Below are 27,738 nucleotides of genomic sequence, written 5' to 3' on the forward strand. Positions count from 1 at the left end.
GCAACCTTAATTCTTTCGTTTTGCCCAGTTCCAGCCTTCTGAGTTTGTGTGTCTTAATTAAAATTCAGTATAGGCAGGCCTGGCCTATGATTATCCTAAACCACTGCCTTGGCCGTCTTGAAAATTGTCCTCGTGTTGCCTCGTCTTAATGTTTGCAAAGTGCTCAAGGTGAGGAGTTTGGTGTTAACCTGGGACTGCTGCTTAACTTTATCATACATGCTGCTGATGGATACATACATATTTTGGGGAAACAGGGAGGGGTGTGTGTTTGGGCACCAGGAGCAGGAAGAATTACAGCATGAGGATTATAAAATCTGAATTCCAGGAATAACCTGTTTGACAGGTGTGTAATAGAAACAGATGAGGGAGAGCCAGGAGTCAAGAGGATGCCCAGATTTCACACCCACCCCAGGCCTGTCTCTTTTTTTAACGCCTGCCCCCCAACGGTAAATCAAAATAACAAATCTGGAGACTATGAGTCTACTCTGAGTAGCTAACACCTGATGTGACTAACAGTACTGTTCATTTTATTCAGAGCACATTCTAGAGCTTCTGAAAGAGCTGTGGGTAATGGAGGCGCAGGCCTTGAAGATTTGAAACAGAATGTTAAATTTCCCCTGTCCTGATTTATTTCTTATTGGTAAACCTTTTCTAAAAGTAATCTGCGCTGGTGGTGTTTTCTGGCTGTTAGTGAATACAAGGGGCTAGAAAAAAAATATGAACAGGGCTTTGTGGTTCACCATGAAGAATTGTCATTGTCTCATTAGAAATGGAGGGAGGGGGTTGGAAGCTGACTGTAGACATTTTCTTAGGCCAAATTAAGTGTGGATCCTTTTGTCTCTTTTATACTTTATGAATAGGGTTTATCTGTCCCTTGAACGCCTCTCCCCAGCTCCAACTTCCCCTGGCCTGGGCTGTGTACCGGCCTGTGCTCTGAACTTGAGTCAGTATTCTTAGGTGATCTCAAGTGAATTAGCATGTGTTTTGTTGGTTAACTGTTGGGGCCGGGGCCAGATTTTTGAATTTGAAAGGAAGCCCTGTTAACTCAGCCTGCTGGGCTCAACTGAATTTGGAAGCCTTTGGAAAATTTTGGAAAAGATTGTGTTGCAACTCACTGAGTGGCCTGGTAACTGGCTCTAAGACATTCTCCCCAGCCCCAGTGTTTGTTTAAGCCCCAGTTGGTTTTTTCTAACCCAGTTTTTCTGGCCAAATCTAAGTGGTGAGTGTACTCTTCCAAGTGAGTTAGCCGAAGCTTGTTTTTGACCTGGTTACACAGTAGTTGGATTGTTTGTATCTTCCTCGGTCAGCATGGATGGATGTGAAGGGTAGTGTAAAGTGAACTAGAAGCCAACAGTCCATTTTTAAACCATAAGAAGAAAGAAAGAATGAAACCTGAATGTTTATTAAGTGGCTTTAAGAGGTGGGCGTTCTTTATGGTAACAGTTTGGGCAGGTTCATTGTTAAATTTTTCCCCCCCTCTTCATTTCCTTTGGTTCCATTCCCTCCTTCCCCCAAGCTTTTGAAATAGATTTGCTGAGCGGTGCAGTTGGGAAGCATTTGGGATACTGGCCGTGACACAGCTCTCTGACTACAAAGTCTGTACACTTGAGAAGAAATTCTCAAATTATGCAAACCTAACAAATTAAGAAATCTTTGCAAAAGTGGCATACACACATACAAAATAGTGCCTGAGATTTTGCTCACCAGCAGTTCTATTTTATTCTGTAAGATTTCAAGCATACACAAGGAGAGAGAGTAGATCACCCGATTTAACAATTAATCAGCACATGACTGATCCGGTTTCATTTATAGTCTTTCTCCATTAGTATTTTAAGGTTAAAGCCTAGAAACCATTTCAACCATAAATACTTCAGGATGTATTGTTTTTGTTTTTCAGATAATCACAGTGCCATTCTGACACCTAAAAAGTTAATTCCATAGTATCAAATATTCAGTCTTAAGGTTTTCCTGATTTTTCATAGATGTTTTCTTACATCACAATATGAACTGATACTGGGAAGTTCAGTCTTGGTAGATGATAGAAATAGGAGAAGCATTTAACATCTCCATTTGAGTCTCCCTTTTAATGTCTAACTTCTAGAATGATTTATATTATGCAGAGGAGTTTATTTAGGATTTGTTGGCGTGATTTCCATGTGGTGGTTTTGGGATTAGATTATTAATATTAGCATTTATTTATTACTAAACATCCACTAGTGTGAATAGCATCTGAGTTGGGAAAATATTTGTGATAACTTGTTTATAAAGAAGCTTGTTTATAAAGAAGCTTTTTTCTTAACATAAATTCAGGTAAAATACCTTTAAGCTGAACAACCTGTAGCCCTCCTTTGTTTCATTGCTGTATCTTCTATTTTCTGTTTTTTCTATGAGCTTTTATTTTTTAGTGATTGTGGTTGCTTATATTGAGAAGGCTGTATTTATGTGAGGCAAGTGTGTAAAAAGGGAGTTTTCTGGGTTTTGCTGTTTATGAAAGTGACTTTTTTAGGGGGTAGTTTATAATTTTCTCTATGACAAAATTGGTAAATAGTCTGGGTATAGTTGAACAGTATATAACTCTTTAAGTATTTTTTAAAAAATATTTTTAAGGATTTTATTTATTTATTTGACAGACAGAGGGAACACAAGCAGGGGGGGTGGGGGAGGGAGAAGCAGGCTCCCCGTCTAGCAGGGAGCCCGATACGGGCTCGATCTCAGGACCCTGGGATCATGACCTGAGCAGAAGGCAGACGCCAACGACTGAGCCACCCAGGCACCCCCGCGAACAGTATATAACTATCTTAGAGAAAAGAGTTGAAACACAGAATATGTCCTATTCAGAGAAATATATTTTTTGCATTAGGTTTCTTAGGGATCACTGGGAAGAATTGCTCATAAATTAAAACTTAAGAAAAATATTGTGAATTTCAGTTTACAAGGTTTCATTCAGAATACCACCTGTTTATAGAAAAGTGTTTATAAGGTGATCTTGTGCATGTTAAGTAAATCTAGTGAATTTTAATTATTTTCATCAAAGGGGGACAGTGACTATTTAAAAACAAAACCAGAAAAAATAAGGTTTGTTTTTGTGTTATATTGGGTTTTATTATTTTTATATTGTATATAATATTTTTAATATTTGACCATTTTTCTTTTTTCCTTGGGGTTATGGTTACCCTGTTAGTTTGTATTTTGTGAGCATACAGTGACTGGTGTTCCATATGTCTTGACTAGGAGAAGGAAAATCCTACATCTGGAAAGGTACTGTAGGTCATGAGAGGGGAAGTTAGGGAGTTTAGAATCCAGCAGGTGCAATGTCTGGGGTCAGGACTTGCTCACAGGAAGGATGGATGCCTTTTTGGAGGACTGAGCATCTTGACCCTGTCTGACCCTGTCTTTGGGAGAAAGGTAGGCTGTAAACCTTGGAAGCTGAGGAGGAGAGTACTCTGGGCCTAAAGGTCATAAGCAGAAGCAACACTGAGAGTTTGTTGCCATTTAGGGCATGGTGCTAAGGCTGTCCCCCTCATTTACTGAAGAAAGGGGGGGAGAGGTATATGTGACAGAAGGGCTGAGGGTGACCTCTTTGGGAATGACAGGAGGTTTAGGGAGTAGTGGGCATCTGGGGAGAGATGATTTGTTCGTGAGTTAAGGAGAGATGAGCATTGAAGGGTCATTGAAAATTTTGTCGGGTTTGGAGACCCCTGGGAGTAAGAAACCTGATGAGATGATCTTGGCGGAAGGAGCAGGTAAGATGGGTGGCCTAGGACAGTGGGCCAGAGGCAAGGAGGTAAAGGCCGGGGCAGTGTAGTGGCAGCGGAGGTAGAGAGGAGTGTTGGGCTGGATTCTGGGACATTCTTCCTTGCTGAGGTCAACCTGCTAAATTCAGTCATTCTCTGCAGGTTTTGGTGTGGCCCTTTAAATGGGTACACTGCCCACTGGATTAGGAAGAGCCTTGGGATCTGTGAAAGTGCTAAAATTACTTTCGATTGCTCAGCAATAAAGTGCTGTATAAATTGTGTGGCTTTTAAAAATCATTAGTCTAACATTTTGGATCAAACAAACTTTTTTGAGGGGCTTCTCTAAATGTTATCCCTTAAGTGTAGCATCTCTTTTTCTTAACTGTGGAGGTAAAGACATCCAGTGGGGCAAAATAAATTTTGAGGAACTAAGTGTTTTCATTACAAGGAGGATTGACTTGCCACTGAATGGCATGTACAGACTTGTTCTGAGACATAGGGCTCCTTCATGCTAGAAGAATTCTGGACTTGGGTAAGGTGGGAGGAAGCCAACCCCATTGAACATGTATTGGTGTGTAGCTCTCCTAAAAGATACCAGCCCTAAATTTCCCACACTTTTCAATTAAATTAAATCATAAAATAAAAGCCTAACAAAATCCAACCACCAGATAAAATCCTACTCATGGTGGTTTTAAAATTTCTTATTGCTTGAAACTTTGTAATAAATATTCATTTGCATAGCTGCAAACTTGTAGTTTTGTCTTTTTTTTTTTTAACCAGTTTTGGATATATACGTATTTCTGCATATTTAGATAATCCAAAAGTATTATCTGGGGGCACTTTTGGTGCAGTGTGTGTGTTGGTAGATTTTGTGGACTGATACTAGCAGGGCAAAGACTTTGAAGTAATACATCCTACTTTTGAAATAATGCATCCCTGAACAAGTGTGCTAATAAGCCAAGGAATAATCATCTAAGGCGTTTCATTCCCAGGGAACTAAAAATATTATAAACTGGAGATGGATGCTTTTACATGAATTTCATCCATGGTTTTTTATTTTGTTTCTTTGCTTTATTAGTAAATACTTGGTCATCTTGCTTAAGCCAAGAGATTGCCTGCAGTTAAGGCATCAGATGTTTTCCATCTCTTGAGCTGTTTTAAGTTTATGATCCCTGTGCTTCCTATCATTAGTATCAGTGCTTTCATTTTTCTATATTCCATCATTTTTTAAAAATTGGTAGAGAGCAATAGGATATTTAAATAACTGCACAAGTGTACTGCTTTCAGGCCCGGTTTGTCCAGACACTGAAGCACAACTGTTGACCAGAGGGCAGCCCTAATATGTGATAACCTGGAAGGTTCACTCTCCATCTTATATATGGGTCTATTATGGACCTTGTACACAAGTGCAGACCCCATGACAGTTGACTGTATTAGAGGCAAGGGCTTATTCCACAGTAAGTTCTTAAAATCAAACAGTATTTATTTCGAATTTCTGATAATTTTAAGGGTTGAAACAATTTTAGGTCACCATCTTGTGAAATCAGTGCTTTAAAAACTTTCATAGATAGTGATCACAGATCATCTGATTAACTACTTGCAGGTAATTGCTTTGAATAGTTACTACAAACAGATTTTTCATCAATTCAAGTTGTTTTCTTACAATACTAGCGTGAATTACCAGTGTTAAAGTGTTAAAATATATTTAATATTTAATTTGGGACCAGTTTATGATCAGGGGTAGAGATTTCCAAGTGCTTATTTAGCTTTTGGAAGATTTGGTTGGCAGTTATTTTGCTTTCATAACATAATAACACCAGAGTTGAATCAAGATAAATATTTTGGACATATGGAGGGATGGCTAGGAGGAGAAGGGAGAAGGCCAGGTGATATATTGCCAGTGACCAGTGTGGCAGCCATATGCTCTTAGGTTTTATAGTGCTATACGACTGTTCACTGGACAGAATATGATATTCTGTTAGGCTGATTCAGTAATAAAAGTCCACTGGCATTATTCAGAAGAGAAGTGATGTGGGAGGCACTGAGTTGGGAGGCAGTTTTTTCATTATTTATTTGACAGAGATACACAGCGAGAGAGGGAACACAAGCAGGGGGAGTGGGAGAAGGAGAAGCAGGCTTCCCGCCAAGCGGGGAGCCCGATGTGGGGCTCGATCTCAGGAGTCTGGGACCATAATCTGAGCCGAAGGCAGACGCTTAACGACAGAGCCACCCAGGCGCCCCTGGAGGCAGTTTTTTCTATGAGAGTTTTAAAAGAAAGGGTAGAATGATAAGTTGTAGGACTTTTGGAAACCCTGACATCTGTGTGGCATTATGAGGAACTTAGAACTAAGTTGGGGAGACAAAATGCAAAACGATTAACGATACAGGCCTGGTTTCATGCCACTTCCAGTTCTCATTGCGCTCTTGCCCAAGCTGGGCCCTGGGCACTGCTCTGCATGTTGGGTATGTATACAGTGGTGAATGAAGCAGGCAGTTGGCTTACCCTCAAGGAACTCAGGAAGGACGGGGGGATGGGCACAAAATGCCAAGCATGTGATATGCACTCTAAATCCAGTAATGCCTCTGTCTCCCCAGGTCCTCCGCCCAGCATACTTGCATTCAGACACAGCACATGCACTAGGGCATGAACTGGCTCAGACTTCAAGTGCGCTTTTTCAGCCTCAGAGGGCTTCTTTGTCCTGTAAAATACAGTACAAACAAATGACTAGAAAAGTGAAAGGAGAAAGTAGACACACAAAATACCAGCCTAAGTCTTTTTATTATTAGAATGAAAAGCCATAATGTTACATTGTTAAATTGCTATAAAAATTTTTACTGTTTTTCTCGATTTCTTGAAATTACCTCCTTGTGTACCCTAGTCAGCAGACCACACTTTGAGGAGCACTGAACTGGCAGGATTGATTCTGGGCTCAGGGCTCTTCATGAACCTTTGGGTTGATCTGCTGCATCAGCAAGCTGGAGAATTGGGGCCATTGTCCAAGCCTAGCAGGTGTCCTCCCACCCTGGAGAAGGAGGGAGCCCAGAGCACATGCTGCCCACAGCTTGGTGCTTAATTTGCCTTTGAGCCCTGGGGCATTGTAACTATCTCAGATAGGGCCCGATGCTGACAAATTATCCTATTAAATTTAAATAATGGAAAAAACCGCACGCTTTTACATTATGACTTAAAAAGTTTATTTTCATTTTATGATAAATAGGGCTTTAAACCTATCAGAGTTATGAATGCATGTGGTTGCAGCCAAATGATACTGAAGTTCTCCTATCAGACCTTGGAGTTTTCCTGTTCCCAAGAGGGCATCTATTTTCAGTTTTTAGTTGCCATCTCTGAAATTTACTTCCGTATTTTTAAATTCTGTGCCCGTGGCTATTTCTTGGTTTATCAGTTTTATGTGTTTGTTGACTTCTTGTAATAGTAGTTACAGTTGTTGAACTATGGTTTTTGAACTTCTGTAGTAGTCGAAGATTAGCTCTTAAACTCACCTCCTCTCTTAAATGAGTATGTATATCATAATTTTGGGTTAAGGTGATAATTGTTTATATTATCGTGACTATGTAAATACCATTTATCTCTGAGCCATGCAGTCTAATATATTTCCTTTTTTAAACATCCCTTCCCCCTTACATTGACATACTTCTTCATTCGCTTAGTTTTCTGTATGCCTGTGATTACTTTCTCCCCCATATGCCCTAAAAAATACATCAAATGCCCAGCAAAGTTAATCCTTTATCAACAGTTTTTCCAAACGCTTAAATACATCAGATGATTTTTTGTTTCGGATAACCTATTGATTCTACTTTTTTTTTTTCCTCTCAGGAGGTACCTCAGAGCTGGCCAGGTATGGTTGCCCCTTAGACCTGGTGCATAACTGTTCCCTTGGATCATTTCTGTTTCCTGGATATGATAGTCTTTTTGGATTTGCTACCTTATTTTTCTGAAGCACATCCTCTAGTAGCTTTATAAGAAAGGGTGCATGGCATGTAAAGGTTTGAAGTCCTTGGATGGCTGAAAATGTCTTTATTTTTCTTTTGCATTGGATTTTTATGTAATCTGGTGGAAAATATTCTAGGTTAAACATCCATTTTTCCCTTGGAATTTTAAGACATTGCTCTTTTGAGTGTGATCTGTTTTAAACTTATTTAGAGAAGCTTATAGGATTTTCTGTTTATTCCTGGTGTTCTTAGATTTTATGAGTATCCTTCATTGTCATTCACTGTTCTGAGTACTTAATTAATTCTTTTTATCTGGAGATGTCCTTTTTTCCCCTGGGAAATATTTTTGTTCTCCCCTCCAACTTCTCTGTTTTCTCTTTCTGGAAGTTCTCTTAGTCACCTCTTCAGTTTATTTTCTTATCATCTCCTCTACTTTTTTTTAGGGGGCGTGCTTTTGCTCTATTATTATGAGATGTCTTTGACTTACACATTTCAGTATTTCTTAACTTTATCATATTTTTAATTTATATGAGCAGCCCTCTTTCATACCTTTTTTTGGTTTTTAACTGCATGTAATTTGTGGATATATGTCATCTATCTGAGGGTATTGAGTATAGGTTTTTTTTGTTACGTTGGTTTTGTTGTTTTCTTGTGCTTGTGGATTTTCTTCCTGTTTTTTCCAGATTTTATTTTTCCTGTTTATTTTGGTCTCTTTTTGATACTAAAGATTTTCCTTAAGTGCCCGGAGATTCGTGACTCTGCTCATATTTAAGAGTAAGGCACTAGAAGTGAATTGGAGGCTCAGTGTGTATGGGCCGGTGGCTGTTGACTGGTGGTACTTCAGTGTAGGGAGGGCAGGTGGGGAACAGTATGTTCCCCATCCATGGGGATGGGGAACCCCATCTCTTGATACCTGTAGATCTTTGCGGTCAGTTTCGCTAAGAAGAACACTCAGCGGCCTTTCCTGCCTAGGGCCTATCCATCTGTTTATTGGACTTCTGGGGTTCAGGGTGGAGGAATGAGGCTGGAGTTCCTGCAGTCTAATATCTTAAGTTTTCAAGCCTGTGCCCAGCACTATGTCTCAAGTCCTCTCATCTGGAGCATTTGTCCTTCAGTTTCTTCAGAGACTAAACCTCTGGTTTCTTATGTGTATGGTGTGATATGAAATAGTCACCAGACTGTGAGATTGAGAAAGAGGTTCTGGGGTATTCAGTCACTAATACCAGTGCTCTGGATTTTAATAGTCATATACTTTATACTTCGTGATACCAGTTGCTTCCAAATGATGATCTTCTCAGGGTTCTGTGGGGGTATATTGCCTCACTTGGTGTCCTGAAGCGGGCACTTAGGTTGTAATGTTTTCCTCTTTACTAAGTGAATTACTTCTCCTTCCATTTTTAGCTGTCAAAACCTGATAGAAATGATTTTGCTCTCGTCTCTTCCCCTTTATCTCTTTATTCTTCTGTTTACCTTACAGTCATTTTGATGGGAATTAACCCTCATGACTCATGTGATCAGTCCACCAGATTAGAAGTTAACTAGTTGTTTTATCTTTGATTTTAAACTTATCTTTGATTTTAAAACTACAGTTTACTGAGGTATTTGCTACTTTTCGTCCAGAACAACAGCAGCAACAACGCTATTGAAAACAGTGCCTTAGTGCATGACCTCTGGACTGATACTTGATTTGGGAGATGCCAGCCCAGGGAGATGATGATGAGGAGGGAAAGTGAGGCAAGGTGCAGAGCAGTGCACTGTTACATGTGTCATGAGGCTTGCTGCTTGCTGAAGAGATAGAATTTTGTTCAGTGGGTTTGTTTGGGTTTTTTTGACAGCTTTCTTGAGGTACATTTTAATATATCATGAAATTCACCCATTTCAAGCTTAGATTTCAGTGATTTTTAGTAAATTTGCCTAGTGGTACAACCATCACCACAGGTCAGTATTAGGATACTTTCATACCCTAGCAGCGTCCCTCATACGCTTTTACAGTTAATCCCTTTTCCAGCCCAGAGCCCTAGACAACCACTTATCTATTTTCTGCCTCTATAAATTTGCCTTTTTTGAACATTTCATATAAATGGAATCATACAGTGTATAGTCTCTGGCATCTGTTTACTTTTACTTTGCATAATGCTTTTGAGGTTCATCCTCACTAGTAAGTATGGTATTTGTTCCTTTTTATTGCTGAATGGTTTTCCATTGTATGGATAATGCTGTCTGTTCACCAGTTGATAGGTGTTCTTGGGGTTTCTAGTTTCTGGCTGTTGTGAGTAATGCATTCAGCAGGTGTTTTGGCCTGGCACCCTGGACTTGTTCAGAAGAGCTATGCAATGGGATTGCACCTTGGAACCTCATGTAGAATGGGGTAGGGATTTACCCGCCTGGGTCTTCCCATTTCTCAGCGGTATAGCCAAACACCTCCTATGACCCTGTGTGTCTCTCTGCTTCCCTGAAGCCTGTACCTTCCCCACTCTCATTATTAGTCATCCCTGGGTTTAAGTCATTTCTTTAAACATGAGTACAGTTTCTTATCTCTGTAAAGACAAACTGTTCACTATCAGTGAGGTCATTGGTAACAAGAACCAGGCTAAACCAGTTTTTCCTTCTCACTGTTTTTTGGGGGGATTCCAATGTGCAATAGCCAGCCCATTTGCCATGTGATGCTAAAGACAGGAGTGTTCTTTTATCTTGGGCAGAAGCTATTGACTCACCATGATTAAAACAAAACAAAACAAAACAAAACAATCTATTATCTTTGGCCAGAGGATGTATACCAAATTAAATATAAGTGATTTGTTATGTCATATGGGGAGAATATGAGTAATCATGTGATTTGCTTCATGTGTACCTTTTAGAGTATTTTTCTCATTTTTTCTACATACTTTTATGATATCTTTTATTAGGGATTTATGCATTAAAATAAAATTAAACTTAATAATGTATATTTTTTGGAAATTCTTGGAGCTTTCATTCTTATCTCCTTATGATGGTAACAGAATACTGTTGACTACCAGACCCTTCCTCCCCCTGCCCCCTCCCCCTGCCCCCACCCCCGCCCCAATCAGGTTTTCTGAGACTCTGTGTGTAACTGCTGTGTAGTTTTATGATTATTCTGTTTTGAGATCTCAGGTCAAAGACTGAATATTACTTGAGTTTGGGCTGTACCTCTCAGGGACATACAATTTATTATTAGGGATCCCAGGTTAGGCACTGAGTATTGCCTGAGATTGAGGATGTGCATTTAAGTGATGCACAGTTCATTGGATGTATTCATTCACCTGCTAAGGGCATGCTTTAATTCCAGGGTCTTTCCTCTTTGAACTTTGCATATTAGAGCATTCTAGCCTTTCTATATACATATAGTCTTTCATCCATTCTTGTTGCTCCTTCCCTTAATTCACAGGAAAACTTGTGCATGTTTACTTTTTACCCTTCAGTGATTTGAGGGCTCAGTATCTGTTTTGTGTTTCATTGCCTGTAGGTAATTTTGAGCCTGCTCTGCTAGGCATGATTCCTTTCAATCATTTATTACTCAAGTACTTAAGGCATACAGGGTATGTGCCAGGCACCATGCGGGGCTTGCTCACTGGTGACAATGAACAAGGAGAGCAGTTAGTCAGCTTATGTTCTTGTGGAGCACATTGCAAGCAAGCAATTTTAAGAAGATGATAATTGCAGATGGGGAAGAGCAGGGCTTATGGGAGTGTATAGCTAAGCTGGATCTGATAAAGTAGATATGGTTATATATACAATGAAGTTTTATAATTTAAATTCAGATTCTCTGGGTGAGGCAAGATGGGTGAGGAGCAAAGAACGGTGGGCTTACTTTGCCATGGAGCTGATGACTCATCATCTTGGTTAATAGAACTTTGAATAAAGATAGGAAGGGGTGTGTTCCATTGATTATGGTAATTGCTGGGCCCTTTTAGTTTGCCTTGAGCCATCTGTTTCTTGGGAGGCCTTGCATCGTACATCTGCTGCTGTTTTTGGTTTTCATTATTGTTTTGCATATTTAACCCCTGTTACAGTTAGGGGTTATCAGCTTATCCATTTAGCACCCTCAACATCCCCATACGAGAGGGAGGGTGGAGAAGGGGCTCTCATCGGACCTCTCAGTATCTTGTGAGCAGCGTCTGGAATAATATCTGGAATATTTGGTGAATGGATGGCCCAGAGTAGGCCACATTGTGCGCTACACTATACATGTAAGAGAGACTACTTTATTCAGCTGCTGGTCCTCCCCTTGATCTTAAGGCTGAAAACAACCTCTGTAAAATAGGAACAGTGGTGTGCAGCTTTGTGATATTCAAATAGTTATAAGCAAGTTTCTGGAGTTTGGCTTATACAAGGAAATGATTTAAAAGATGAAGTTTTGGGGCACCTGGGTGGCTCATTCGTTAAGCGTCTGCCTGGTCATGATCCCAGGGTCCTGGGATCGAGCCCCACATCGGGCTCTCTGCTCAGCAGGAAGCCTGCTTCTCCCTCTCCCACTCCCTCTCTCGCTGTGTCTCTAAATCTTTAAAAAAAAAAAAAAAAGTTTTGCATTTCTTTTCAGGTGTTATGTATTTGCTTTTTGATAATATAGACAAAAGATAATTTTCTTTTCCAGAGCCTCCTCAGTAAAATGGTTTTGTGGGCTTTTTTTGAAAATAATTTAATAGCAAGTGAAATATTTCTAACCTTTCTCTAATCATACTGGAAAAAAGGACTTTTGAAATTATTGATGCTGTCAAGGTGTGAAATTCTTTTTATTTTATTTAAGCAAGGCCTCTGTCAGTCATCAGCCCCAAGATTGAATTAGACGTTTTATTAGTTTCCTATTCAATTAGCTGAAAATATATATTCCCTTTTTTACTTATTATATGAAAAAGTGATTTAAAATCCTAAATTTTATATGTAATTTTTTTCCTTGACCTTTAATTTTATTCTCTGTTTCATTTCTTTCTGGCTCTCAGTATTGAGGACTTGGTCTCATTGGTGGCTTGTCTTTTTCCCTTTTTGCTGCTTTCTTTTGGAATAATTGAGGGTTTTTATGATTCCGTTTTCTGGTTTTTTAACTTTAAACTTTATTTGTATTGTTTTATAGGTTGCTTTAAGGTTTATAGTACACACTTTTCACCTATCACAGTTTACCTTCAAGTGATAGGTACTTCATGTATAATATAAGAACATTATAGTAATACCACTTTCATTCTCCTTCCTGGCCTTATAGTATTTTTGTTATACATTTTACTTTTATATATGTTATAAGTCTTAACATATGTTGGTGTTGTTTTTGTTTTAAACAGTCAACTATCTTTTGTTATTTATTTATTTATTTTTGTCAACTCTCTTTTAAAAAAGATATAAATAGTAAGAATAAAACCCTTATACTTGTACCGATGTGGTTAACATTTCTGGTACTCTTCATTCCTTGTGTAGATCTGTATTTCTCTCTGGTACCATTTTCCTTCTGTCTGAAGGACTTTATTTTTTTTTGTAGTACTGGTCTGTTGGTGATGCATTCTTTCAGGTTTGTATGTCTAAAACTTTTTTTGAGCCTCCATTTTTGGAAGATATTTTTGCTCCGTATAAAATTCTCGGTTGCTGGGTTCTTTTCTCTTCTTTTCTTTCTTTCAGATGTTACTCCATAGTCTTCTCACTTGCATTGTTTCTACTGAGAAATCTGCTGTCCTTGTTATGTTCCTTTGTGTGTATATATACGTGTCATTTTTTTCTGATTTTTAAGATTTTCCCTTTACCCCTGGTTTTGGGTGGCTTGATTGTGATGTGTCTTGATGTACTTTCTTCACATTTCTTGTGGTTGTGGTTTGTGAATTTCTTGGATCAGTGGGTTTGGAGGTTTCGTCAAATTTGGAAAATCTTTGGCTAGTATTTCTTCTGTTTTGTTTTGTTTTCCACCTCCCTTCTCTCTTCTTAGGCTTGGGAACTCCCATTACATGTTTACAAGTCCACTTGAAGTTGTCTCACAGCTGCATTTTCTTTTTTCCTTTTGGGCTTCATTTTGGCTGGTTTCTTCTGCCATGCTGTTAATTAAGTTTTCTTCTTACTGTTGATTCTGCCATTAATCCCATCCAGTGTATTTTTCATCTCAGACGTTGTGTTTTTCATCTTGAGAAGATTTGGGTCTTTAAAAAATATTTTTGAGGTCTTAACTTTTCAAACATATGGGATATAGTTATAATACCTATTTTAATGTCCTTGTCTGTAATTCTAACATCTGTGTCAGTATTGAATTAGTTTCAATAGATTTTTCTCATTTTCATTATGTGTTTCTGTCTGATAACCTTTGAGTGGCTGCCAAACATTATAAATTTTACCTTGTTGGGTGCTGGTATTTTTGTATTCCTATAAAGTATCCTTGAGCTCTTTCCTGGGGGTGCATTTAAATTACGTGGGAATAATTTGGTCCTTTTGTGTCTTAAAGATTTTTGTCCAGGAGTTCTGGAGCAGTGGTCAGTCTGTTGCTAATTACACCCCACTGCTTAGGCAAGTCCTTTCTGATACTGCTTAATTCCCCATGATACATGAGTTTTTCCGTTTGTTTTGTGGAACAAGTACTTTTCCCATCGCTGTGTGAGCACCTGCATTGTTCCTTCTAATCCTTTTGAATAGTTTTCTTTTTTCTCTCTCAGCCTTTGGTAGTTTTCTTAAGATCAGCTGGAGTTTGGCTGAGTATGTAGGGATCCCTCTGCAGAGCTTGGGAGTTCTCTTTTTTTGTATGTGCAGCTCTCATCTCCGGTACCCTCACCTGGAACTCTAGGTACCTTGGTCTACCTAGAGTCCATGCTTCTTCTCCTCAGCTAAGGGGGTCTGCTGGGCTCTGCTTGGGTTTCCTCTCCTTGTGCCATGCCCTAAAACTTTGTAAAGGGAGTAAGTCCAGGCAGTCCTATGGCTTACCTCATTTGTTTCGTGTCTCTCAGGGATCACTATCCTTCATTGCTTCATGTCTAGTTTCTTGAAAACCAAAATTTTCATGAATTATGTATGGGTTTGTTTTGGTTGTTTTCAATAGAAAGGTAATTCCAGTTCCTGTTAACTCCATCTTGGCCAGAAGTGGAAGTCCAGTGATAGGTCTAGTATGTCTGTCTATTCACTGTTCATTCATTGTGAAACATCAGCAACATGGCAAACTGTGGAAACAACTCTTCTCCATCTTCTCATAGGTATAGTGGGGCATAGGAGGGGAACAACATTGAACAATGGATTTTAAAAACATCATTTAAAAAAAAATTATTGAGATACCGTTCACATACCATTTAATTCACCCATTTAAAGTGTACAATTCAGTAGCTTTTAGCATATTCACAGAGTTGTGCAGTCATAGCCACATTTTAGAACACCTTCATCACTTTAAAAAGAAACCCATTACCACAATCCTCCTATGACTACCTCTCTCACTTCCCTCACCTAATGCCAGAGGTTACCCCTAATTATTTTCTGTCTTTATGAATTTAGTTATTCTAGACATTTCATATAAATGGAAAGAAAACAGTATGTGTTTTGTGACTGGCTTAATTCACTTAGCATGTTTTCAAGGTTCATCCGTGTTGTATGCGTTGGTACTTCATTTCTTTTTATTGCAGAGTAATATTCCATTGTATAGATATATCACATTTTATCTCTTAATCAATTGATGGGCATGTGGATTGTTTTTACTTTTGGGCTTTTAGGAATAATGCTGCTATGAATATTTTTATACAAGTTTTTGTGTAGACTGTTTTTATATCTCTTGGGTATATATCTGGGAGTGGAATTACTTGGTCCTATGAACTCTGTCTGACCTTTACAGGACCTGCTAGACTATTTTCAAAGAAACTGTAATAGTTTACATTCCCACCAGCAGTGTATGAAGGTTTCAGTTTCTTCACTTCCTTTCCAATACTTGTAATTATCTGTGTTTTTGATTGTAGCCATCCTGATGATACCTCATTTTGGTGTTTTTAATGTGCATTTCTCTGATGACTAAGGATATTCAGGATCTTTTCATATGCTTGTTCACCATGTGAATTTCTTCTTTGGAGAAATGGTTATTCAGATCCTTTGCACATTTTAAAATTGTGTTGTTATTTTAATATTTGAGTTTTAAGAGTTTTTTTTTTTTTAATGTATTCTGGATACAAGTCCTTTGCCAGAACTTGTTTTTCTCCCGTTCTTTGAGTTGCCTGTTTTCCTTTCTTGACGTTCTCCTTTGAAGCACAATAGCTTTTAATTTTGAGTAAGTCCAATTTGTCTGTTTCGTTGCTTGTGCTTTTGGTGTCATATCTAAGAAACCACTGCTTAAGCCAAGGTTATGAAGATTTACTTCTGTGTTTTCTTTTAAGCTTTACAGTTTTAGCTCTTATATTTTAGTTCTTTGATCTGTTTTGAATTGATTTTTGTACATGATGAGAAGCAGGGATACAATTTCATTCATTTGCATGTGAATATCCAGTTATCCCAGCACCATTTGTTGAAAGGACTATTTTCCCATTCATTTGTTTTGGTACACTTGTTGAAAACCACTTGACCTTGAATTGGAGGGTTTCTGAGCTCTTTGAAATTTCTGGACTCTTAATTCTCTTGATCTCTGTTTATACTATGCTAATACCACACTGTCTTGACTACTGTAGCTTTGTAGTAAGTTTTGAAATTGGGAAGTGAGTCCTCCAGCTTTGTTCTTCAAAGTACCTATTGATTTTGTTAATCTTTTTACTAATGACTGACCCCTTAGCACATACTTGGAAGGAGGAAGCTTTTTTTGTGATTGCCAGACATTTTGTAAATTGGAATGTACTCCTCTCATGATTAAAAGCTTTAATGTTTTGCAGACTAATATCTATTCATACATATGTCTATTACCATACAGATAGTAGGGTTCCCTACTCCAAAGCACATATTTGTGAGAGAGCATCTAAGAGATACTCCTGAATCCTTTTACTCCTGCAAGTGCATTAAGGAATAAACTGATGATGATTCTTCCAGAATCTTAATGACCCTATAAATTAAATATCGTATAGCACAAAAGAGGAAAAAAAAAATCTAAGGAACCAAGCCAAGATACCTAGATGTAAAATAAATCTACCTAGATTATTTTATCATTTCTTACAAAAATTTCACGGTAAAAAGTTTATATACGTAGGTAGCATACCTATCATTTATCAGGAAAGTATAGGGAAATAATATTCTTTAAGGAAGATCAAAGACCCTGGCCCTGAACCACTAAGTAGTAGTTTGTCTTGAACTTCAGTGATTGATTAATCAGAAATTTCTGTGAAACCAAAATCTTTTTTATGCTTAAAATACTTCATCTAAGAGGAAAAATTTGCTTTGCTAACCAGATATTCCAGTATGATGATGGTAAATGAAAAAAGTTCCTAACTCCCATCACCCTCTTCACTAAAAGTAACAAATACTCAAGGAGCTTTCCATTTCAATTGTAGTCCTGAAACTCAACTGACCTTGTGATAAGAGCAAGTTGTTTAATCTCTTTGTTTAAGAACCTCCCTCATAAAAAGAACCTCCCTCATAAAATACAGGTAAGTCTCAGATCCAAGCCCAGAGCATTGTTTCACGAAACACTGGTGACTTTAAGGCACTTTGGAAATCTGATGGTGCTGTATAAATGCTAAATTGTCAAGTCTTGTCAGTATTATACCCTCAAAATATGGTTTTCATTGAACTTTTTCAACTGTTTGTTTATAAATATTAGCAAGAGGAACTACCTAGAACACAGATTTCATCCAGCCAACCTGTTCAGACTAAATTACAGGGAAGGAAGATTTTGCTAAAATACACTTCCTCTGCTTGTGTAGAAACCTTTGTTGAGAAATGATCTTTAACTGAGAAAATTATGTCATCTCTGTGCAACATATTTATACTTAAGAAACATAATTGTCTTTTCATTTCAAAAGAGGTTCTTGGAAGAAAGCAGCAAGAAAGCCCCTCTCCCCTAAAAAGTATAAGAAATATGTTCTACAGCTATTTTATATAACTAATCATAAGGGCTCATTTTTGCTTTCATCAGCAAACTATGGGAAAACTATCCTTCTGTGAAGTTCATACTGGTATCAACCAAGCCCTAATAAAAATGGGAATTAAAACTCCTTTTCAGATCATTTGCAGAACTCATTTGAACATTCTGATAATTACTTCCATGTGTGCTCATTGACTGTGCGGGCTCGGGGGAGGCTTGAAGTTACCTAGTCCAAACTTTGGTAAAAGAATGGATTTAAGATTTATTCTAAAGAGGCTGTAGAGGTCACAGAGCCATCAGTCACAGAAATGAGACTAAAACCTAACTTCTCCTTGTTAAAAATAAGTTAAGAAAATTGCTTGCCACCCAGCATTTCTTCCACGAATTCCTCAATAATTTTTTATTTTTCAGAGAATGTGGTAAAAACATAAGGCCATAAGAACTATAAGAACAGATGTATGTGAACAACATGCCTGTATTTGCTTGAGTTGCCATAGCAAAATACCACAGATTGGGTGGCCTAAACAATAGAAATTTATTTTTTCACAGTTTTAATGGCTAGAAGTCTAAGATCAAGGTGTCCATAGGTTTGGTTTCTCCTGAGGCCTCTCCTCTCACCTAGGTTTGCAGATGGCTGCCATCTCGCTGTGTCCTCACATGGTCTCTCCTCTGTGTGTATCCCTGGTGTCTCTTTGTGTCCAAATTTCCCCCTTTTATAAGGCTACCAGTTGACTCTTAATAGCCTCATTTTAACCTCATCAACTCTTGAGAAGTGTGGTCTCTAAATATAGTCACATTCTGAGGTATGGCAGGGGTGGGGGTGGGTGTTAGGGCTTCAACATACAAATTTTGGGGGTGGGGTGAGGGAATGGCACAGGTTAGTTCATAACAATACCATAATGTGTTTTTTTTTTCCACAGTAAAGACACAAGATAAGTGTGATATAAGGTAATGTTTTATTAACTAGTAAATTAAGACTTTCATTTAAAAACTAAAATTGCATGTGGTCTTCTGAGATACACATACAGCATATTTATTCAACACAGAAATACTACAGACTTGATTTGAGATGATGGAGGTACAGATTAGCAAAAAAGACAGTCTGTGTTTTCATGGAGTTTAAGAAGACAAAAAATATATCAGGTGGTGATAAATGAATGCCTTTTTCATTTGGCCTTTGCTGGGTAACAAACTGCCCCTAAAACAACCATCATTTTATTTGCTTGTGATTCTGTGGGTCAGCAGTTTGGACTGGGGCCAGGCTCTGCATGGTATTCTTTGGCTGGTCTCTCCTAAGGCCCCTCAGGCAGCTGCAGTCACCTGTCGGCTCACTGGGAGCTGGGAGCTGGGAGCTATGAGCTATGAGCTACGCAGTGAAGACAGGGGCTGGCAAACATTTTAAGCACCCTGTTGTTTTCTTTGATCACTGTTTTCTCTTTCATGTCTCAGTTGTGTCTCTTCCTTCCGTTCTTCAATAAGGAATATTAAAAAGGTTTTGGATATTGTGGAAGATTCCATTTGGTGGGGCTTGAGATGGAGATATAATGCTGACCTTTTAAAATATCTTTATTTTTATTATTTTTTAAAGGTTTTAAGTAATCTCTACACCCATCGTGGGGCTTGAACTTCCAACCCCGAGATCAAGAGTTGTATGCTCTACCTACTGAGCCAGCCAGGCACCCCTAAAATATCTTTATTTTACAAAAAACTTCTCATCGCCATTAATTGCAGTGTTATCACATGTCCTGTTTTACAGTTAGGAGTTAGGATTTTTCATCCATTTATTGGATAGGATGACAGTAGCAAAATGATTAATAAGTCAAAGTTTGCTTTGGTTTTAGGTGCTCAAATGCCTCAATTCCTGTATGGCAATGCTAGACCTGCTTTTCTTAGCTCAACAGGAAATAGAGTAGGGCTTGGACCAGAGGAAGTCATGCATACCCAGCTTGCAGTTTGTGGGCTTCTCATTGGTGGTTAGGAGAGTAAGTGAAGTTTATTTCCTTCCCAAAAATGTTGATTATGAAGAGGAAATGAGATCTGTCTACAGGTAAACTAACCAGATTGTATCTGCTGCGTATGTGTCAAGATAGAATTTGAAGATGAGTTCCAGTTCTTAGGACAAATAAAAGAAACAGTGGGATTGAGGTTGAAGTGTCTGAGGTTAAGGCTCTTGTACATTAACTCTTAATTTTTTTATGTGTCGGGAAAAGAACGAACTCCTTACATAAATTATCGGTTACTTCTAAAATTCATAGCTTTCTCTCATTAGAGGAAAAGTTGGCATAGGCTCCATTATGGGGTCATTTTTTAGTTTCAGTTGGTCGGACGTATGGGGAATGAATATCTGGGGTATGCCATAGGCAGCATGCTTTGTTTGAGAGTTGAGGGTGTTTCCACAGTGATTTTGGTGGGTTTAGAAAAGAACTAAGATGAGCTAAGCTCAGTGAGGACTCATTTAGCCTTTGGTAATGTTGTTATATAAATTCATGAAAATTGAGAGGTGAAGACTTAGAATAGAAAAAATGTTGATATGGGAGGCTGGACTGATTTGTGCAAGATTTGGAATCTACATGCTGTAATTGAGTAAGTGAAGAGAGGGCACACCTTGACAGTGTGTTAAAAAAATAAGTTATCTCAAGTTCTGACTCACATCTTTTACATACATTTCCTCATTTTTATCTTTATTTTATGTCTGCATAGAGAGGTTAAGTAATTTGCCTATAGTCACATAGCTAGTAAGCAGTGGAGAAACCAGATTTTAAGGCCTTTCAAGTCTTGACTTGTAAGTTTAGCACTGACCCATTTGCCAGACTTTCCCAGGATATTGACAAGTTGAGTGGATGGGCAGGATGTTTCTAGGCAGAGAGAGGTAGGAGGGTTGGGAACCCTGGGTGACAATTGGAAGAGGGAGGGGAGGGAGTTAGGGTGGGGTTGAACAGCAAAGGAGGGCAGATGTTGCCAGCCCTGGTTTTCCTTTATCCCCCTCATTTTTCTGTGCCTGGTTCAGTGCCTCTCAAACTTGAATGCTCGCTCGAGTCTACTGGGGGCTTGTTGAAGTGCAGGCTGCAATTCACCAGGTCTGGGATGGGGCCTGAGAGTATACATTTCTAATATGCTCCCAGATGGTGCTAAAGTAATTTCACACTTTGAATGCTAAGGACTTAGGCCAAAGAAAAAAAAAAACAAAAAAAACAAAACAAAAAACCAAAATTAGAGCAGGAAGTGTTGGTAGTTAACAGCTGATGTAGACATTTCATTGGAACACAGCTGTAAGAGTGGCCTATTTGGGCTAGGATTATGTCTTATCTGTGTGTTGTATTTGTCTTGTGTATCTGTGTGTTTAAAATTGGTGATTTTGTGAATGGGCCATAACTTGAAGTTGGGATTGTAGGCTCTCTGAGAACCGTAGGATGTTTATGTCAGGAAGGCTGTTAGCGATTATGTAGCCTGACCTCTTAGGTTACAGATGAATAGTGAGGGACTTTTGGCCTGATCAAGGACTAGGGTCACAGAGGTCTGGGGTCTCCTCTGCCCTCACCCTGAAGTGCTTTCTTTCTGGGTGGAAGGCAGTGCAGTGAAGTGCTACCCCTCCCACCCTGTTTGGTGATTTAGTGACATGACAAAAGTCAAAATAAGAAACTGGTTATGATTCTTATATTCCATTTCAGTTTGTAGTGCATTTCTTGGCACAAAAGTGTCTCAGAGAGTGAATGAGTGAATGAATAAAGGAATGAGCCATGGTTTCTGGGTGAGGTGGTCGCAGAGTGGGTCAGAGGCTGAGGGTGGTATCTGAGCCATGGTGGTAAGTTTCTAGTGAAAACAGATGACGCCATTGTGGTGGTGTAGAGAAGATTGCAGACCCAAACAGACAGGCCTTTCAGACGACAGCTGTGTTTTGAGTCAAGAGAAGAAAAATGGGCAGGTGTAAATATAATCGAGTGGATAACTTGGGAAGACTTTTGGGCATGCTGTTTGGTTCATGATTATATGCTCTTTCTTGTGTCTGGGAAACAGGCGGTAGAAGGTGTCATTGTTGGAATTAGGAGATTCAGAAGCCCGGTTGTGAAAATAAGGAAGTTCTAAAAGGGGGACTGGTGGATGAAAGGGAGGAAGAACTTGAAGATTTAAAGTACTGCTGAGAAGCAAGAAAAGATCTGCGCAGGGATGTGTCTGTCACAGTGGTACTTCAGTGTGTATCTTGGGGAGATGGGATAGTGGGTAAGGTCGGTGGTTTTTCTGGTGAAGGCTTGGAATCAGACTGAGTTCTGAAAAGAACTTCAGAGAGCGTCTAATTCAACCTCAAGGACCCAGAGAGGTGGAGGGAGCAAATGGCTTAAGATATTTATCAGCTGTATAGTAAACTGCCAAATGGACTTTGATTTTTCCCTGAAATGACTTGTTGATACTCCGGCTTTCTGTCATCTTACTCATTTTTTTAAAATACACTTTTACTGCATGGCTGTTATGTGTGGGCACTGTAATAAACATTTTTCTTTTTATCATTTTCCTTTGATTTTTAGCTTGTGTTTTCTGAAAATTCAGATATTCAGGCTGATTAATTTAGTAATCTTTTGCTTCTGTTTTCCTGATGTAGGAATACTTAACTACATTTGTCTGTCCTAGGCTTCAGTTTGGAAAGCAGACAGTTTTTGCTGAAACTGGTTTTGGCAGAATTGGTATTTTGCAGTTTGTTGTGTCAGTTGCATCAGGCTGTTCTTTGGAGAATATTTTTAATACTTGATTTTTCTATGTGTCGCCTTAATAAAAACCACATTTTATAATTTGTCCTTTAAAAGAACTGTACTCTAGGGGCGCCTCGGTGGCTCAGTTGTTAAGCGTTTGCCTTCGGCTTAGGTCGTGATCCCAGGGTCCTGGGATCAAGCCCCGCATCAGGCTCCTTGCTCGGCGGGAACCCTGCTTCTCCCTGTCCCACTCCCCCTGCTTGTGTTCCCTCTCTCGCTGTGTCTCTCTCTCTCTCAAATAAATAAAATCTAAAAAAAAAAAGAAAACTGTACTGTAGCTGAATTGCCGTTAGCACTACTCATAGAGCTTTACCAGCATGAATTCAGATCTCAGTCATTTAAAAAGTACAGAAGTTACAGTCCCATTTTACAAATATGGCTTTAAAAATAAATTTCCACTGTAGAACATGTCAATAGGCTCTGAGGTTAAAAAAAAAAAGAGAGTAAAACCTAGAAATTGTCATTATTTCATGGGAGACACTGATATAAAGGTAATCCCCTAAAATAGCCTGGAGAATCTGAAATCCACTTCTGAATGGCTTTGAAGAGGTGTATTGTTTTCCTCTAGACCAGTGTAAAAAGGCCATTTTGAGAGAGGAGGTGGCCCAGACTTTGTGAACTTAGGGGGGTGCTGATGGGTGGGGAGGAAAGGCCCTAAGAGATAGTCTGTATGGGAAATGTATTTGAGGAGTATGTTAAGGATAGGCGTGGCATGTTGCTTCTTGTTTTTATGTGGTAGTTCCTATAGAATATGAGTTTTCTTAAAGCTGTAGTAATGCTTTCCTTCAGTTCCCTAGCAAATGCCTGGCAGGCCGAGTTCCTCTCTCATCTTCTCCTCTTTCTTCCCTTAGCCAGTAAAAGTCAGCAAGACAGTAGGCTCACTTTTGGCTGATAGCAACTTCTCTGTCTAGTTTTATTTCCTAACTCCCGCTGTACTGGCTAAACAGAGGTCCTTCTGAGCACCTTCTTGTGGCCTTGAAGCTCCTGACTCCAGTTTATAGCAGAGAAGCAGATAGTAATAGTGGGAAATCTGAAGCCATAGGCAGGAGGTTCTTCACCCTTATGTACATTGGAATCACTAGGGACCTTGTGAGCCTCACCTAAACCAGTGAGTCCTAGCCTTGCCTGCATATCGCAGTCATTTGGGGAGCTGGAAAAAAAAAAAGATAACTGTGCTGAAACCCCAGAGACTCAGAATTGATTGTCTTGGGGGTGTCACCTGCATTGTGGGATTTAAAAAAAACTCTGTAGATTGTTCTGCTGTTCATTCATACTTACAAACAGGTTGGTCAATGCTTGTCTGGATTTGGTAAGTTTCTGCCCTGTGGCTCTGCTGGCGGTTGAATTTGGAAGTCCTTTGCATCTTTTCTTCTTTCTTTTGCTCCTTCTACCTTCATTTTTTTTTTAAGATTTATTTATTTGAGAAAGAGAATGTGTGAGCGTGCGATCAGAGGGAGAGGGTCTTAAAGCAGACTCCCCACTGAGTGCAGAGCTCTACATGGAGCTCTGTCTTCTGACCCATAAGATCATGACCTGAGCTGAAACCAAGAGTTGGCTGCCCAACCGACTGAACCACTCAGGTGCCCCCGCTTCTACGTTCATTTATAGTAACTCAGTTTTGGAGGACACAGATTCAGTTGATTGTGGAAATTTGCTCCTTAGCTAGTTTTGTATTTGAGAGAAAGAGGTAAATCAGAGTCTGCTTGCTATGTTTTTTTTTTTTCTTTTCATCTCCATCCCTGAATGAAAAGGTCATGAATTACTATTGATTTTCTGACAGACTTAAAGTTTTCAACTAGGTATTATGTTGGAAGTTCTTCCTTTGGGAGTTTGTTATTAATTTTCATGGTTTGTAAAGATTTCTTTTTATAGATAGGACTTCATGTGTAACTTCATTAGAGGACATTTTCTAGGGGACACCTGTATTGTTTTTGGAGGAAGAGGCTATTGAGTCTAAGGACTAACAGGGTTTGAGAATCATGTTTCTTACCCATGTTCTCTGTGTTCTGCAGAATGATACATAATTGAGTTGATCTTGAATATATCAAACATTGATACTAGTAGAAGTATACAGCATCTTATCTGAGGATATTTCCTCTAATTTTTTGCAGGTAATACAGACATCTTGTGTAAACTAGTACACTGGTAACATTTTCTTGTAATTACTTGTAGTAAATATAGGATAGAGTTGCTGAAATTGTTTAGTTGTATATAGTAAAGGTAAGAAACATAGGCTTTGGATAAGCACTGAACTTGGATAAAGCAGATTATAATTTGCCTTTTGCATAAGCTCTGGAAAACTCTTAGACTCACCATTTCTGTGAGGTTAGGCTGAAAGCCTCTGCCTTTGTGTAGCTTGCATGCCTTGTGTAGCCGAGACCTTGGGCCAGAAACCTGATGAATAGAGGCTGTAGGTTTCACATTAAGAAACTTAGATATGATCTTTTGAAGGTTCAAAACATTAACTACTTTTAAATTCTTTGTTACCAGCCTTGTTTTGTTCTCTCAGCAGAGATTGAGAAGAAACCATAAACTGGCCTAGTGAAATGAGCTCTTCTTGATCAGGGAAATGGAGAAGGAGCTTATAGGTTAACTAGTCTGTGCTTCCTCCTGCGCACATTCAAGAAGGCCTCCTACAGCACAGCCTCTCTGGCCAGTTCTTTGTCCTGGTCCCTTGCAAACTCATAGGGACAGGAGCTCCTGGCCACCATTATTTACATAGCAGTTACAAATGTCGGCTGAACTTTTCTTCCTCTTCCTTGTAACTGTTGCCCTGGTGAGTGATGACTAGCCAGATAATGGAGACCTCACTCATGTCTCCTGAAGGCTTCTTAGCTTTAGACTGAGCACTTTAGTCCTCTCTGTGTTTTTATGTTTGATGATCTCTTTGTCTTTGGCATGGTAACTGTGGATGTGTTCCAGTTTGATAATGACCTGTTTAGAGATGGTGGTGCTTAGGAATGGACCCAGTGTTTGTCTTATCTAGCCAGTGTGCAGAGTAGTGTTATACTTGCTTGCCAGGCTGTGTACCCTAGAATAGTCCAACGGAACCAGATAACGGGCAAAGCCATGAGGTCAGTGAGCAGCAGAGCCTCAAGGGACCAGGAGGGGATCCTTCAGTGAATCAGTTGTCTTGAGCTGGTCATTTCATTTCCTTGGGCCTTAGAATTCTTTTCTACAAAAGGAAGGGGTGGGCTAATGTGGGCCCATTTATCGCTAAAATTTTGAATGCTTTCAAAAGCAGCCTTTTTGAAACCTCTAGTACAGGGATTCATTAGAAGGTGATTGATTTATAGGGCACCTGGTTCCACTCAAGGCTATATCCCCAGACAGTGCTTTAGGTCTAAATTGGTTTCTTGGTTTGATATTTTTGTCACGATTTCCACATTCAGAAGATTCTCTTTTTTGAGGGAGTGAAACAAAAATCAGCTTTGGATCTAGAACTTAAGGAATAGTTATATTACAGTTGTGGGAGATTTTACCCTGAAGGATTACAAAACTGATTCTAGTACCTTACCTACACCTACTGCTGAGTCCCAGAAGTCAGCTTTTTTTTTTTTAAAGACTCTGCAAGTGACTGTACAGCCAGTTTTGGGAAATACTAGTTTCCAAGGCATTTGCTGCTTATAAACAGTGAAGTGTTTGCAGATGAAATACATGCCTGGGATTTTACTTCAAAATAGCCTAGCACAAGGAGGAGATGGTTAGGAGCAAAGATGAAACAAGATTGATCATGCATTGATAATTATTAAAGCTGGTGATGGATGCATGGGGCATTGTTCTACTTTATTTTTGTGGTAGGTTTCAAGTTTTGCAGACTAAAAAGGTAAGCAAAAAAAAGTTTTGCATTTTGAAACCATTTACTCTTGCCCATTGCATTCATTCTGTAGTGACGAAAGGTAAATAGTGAGATGAGCATGATGCATACTTTATCTGAGACTTATTTGAATTAGATCCCTTGGATAATCAAACCTTTCCCCCAACCTCTATGCAAGCACACTAGAGCCAATGGGTGTGTTAACTGATGTAACGATGGATTAAAAAAAACTGCTCGTCACCATTTTGGCTTCAAGTCTACAAGATAACATGAAAAGAGACATTCTCTCATCATGTCCTGTGCCAAAATCAGCATCTCAACACTTGGGTGTGAAAGGAAAACTCTGGTGGGTGGCATTTGTGGCTGATGATTGTGGAGGAGCCAGGACACCTGTTGTCATGTGGTACGGCATTCAGAATTCTGCAGAACTTAGCCAGGGAGTTTGTATACTGGGTTTCTGCTCTCTCTCTCTTTTCTTGTCTTTATAAGCTGTTTCTCTGTGGCCACCTCATTTCTACTCGTGGAAGCCTGGGTCAAAGCTAAGTGTCAGACCCATGTAGGGAATTCTTGACCTGTTGTTTTTAGTTGCACAGCCTCCTCAGGTTTGGGTGCCCCTGCTGGCCGGAACTTGGGAGTCTGGCTGAGGATAACGCATTCAGCCATGCCAGCTCTTATATTGGTGACTGAGGACAAACTAGATTGATTTATATGCTAGAGAGTTGCAAATTTAAGACTTTTGAAACTAGTTTTCTGAACTTTGAGGGAGGATTCAGAATTATAAAGGATTTTGGAAGGCTTGCTTTTTTTTTTTTTTTTTTTTTTGGTGGTGATTCAAGAACTTTGGAGGAATTGTGAAAACTGATTTTGAGCTAGTGTGGCATTTACTATCCCAGGTTATGTGATCTGCTTTGGGTAGGTAGGTATTTAGTTTTGATTTTAGTATTGATATTTTAGTATTTTAGTTTTGATATTATTGTTGACTAAACTCCATCAGTTTTAGCTAAGTATCAGCTAGTGCTAGCTACTCATCTTGGAATTAATTATGGGCTTTTAATGGTTGCTACTAAAAAGTCTTTTTTTCAGTTTTCACTTTGCAGTTGGCCTGGCTGATACTGTCACATGCCATCATGAAGGCTTCAAGTTTTACTGAGAACATAAAAAACTTTATTTTGGAGTGAAAGGGCTTTAGTGGACAGGATTATAGAACATGTTCCTTAAACTACATAGGAAAGAGCAAATGTAGATTTGTTTTGCCTGATTGTTTTACAAATGAGATAGAAGAGAACTTCATTTCTACTCTTTCATAACTTTCTAATGCTTTATGTTTGAATAGTCTGCAGGTGATCTGTAGAAACAGAACATTTAGCATTTTCTCATGCACCTGCCATTTTCAAAAAGAAAAGGATTTATTTCTTGTAAGCTCAGTAGAGTATATTTCCAAGGTCTTGAGAGAGTTTACAAAAAATATTTCAACAAATACTGTTATCTCAAAACACCCAGAGGTATCAAAGAACCTTGTATAGTAGGGTGAGATTG

The 27,738-nt window shown here is 39.0% G+C and overlaps 1 protein-coding gene across 35 annotated transcripts in view; it reads left to right on the forward strand.

Moving 5' to 3' along the window:
* MAP4K4 (mitogen-activated protein kinase kinase kinase kinase 4) overlaps nucleotides 1-27,738 on the forward strand; it is a 185,919-nt gene that overhangs the window by 937 nt on the left and 157,244 nt on the right. The gene's annotated exons all lie outside the window — the stretch shown is intronic.

The sequence above is a fragment of the Eumetopias jubatus genome, unplaced genomic scaffold (genome assembly GCF_037043125.1).
Source record: "Eumetopias jubatus isolate StellerSeaLion01/CBP00866 unplaced genomic scaffold, mEumJub1_p1.0 scaffold_9, whole genome shotgun sequence".
Taxonomy (NCBI): Eukaryota; Metazoa; Chordata; class Mammalia; order Carnivora; family Otariidae; genus Eumetopias; species Eumetopias jubatus.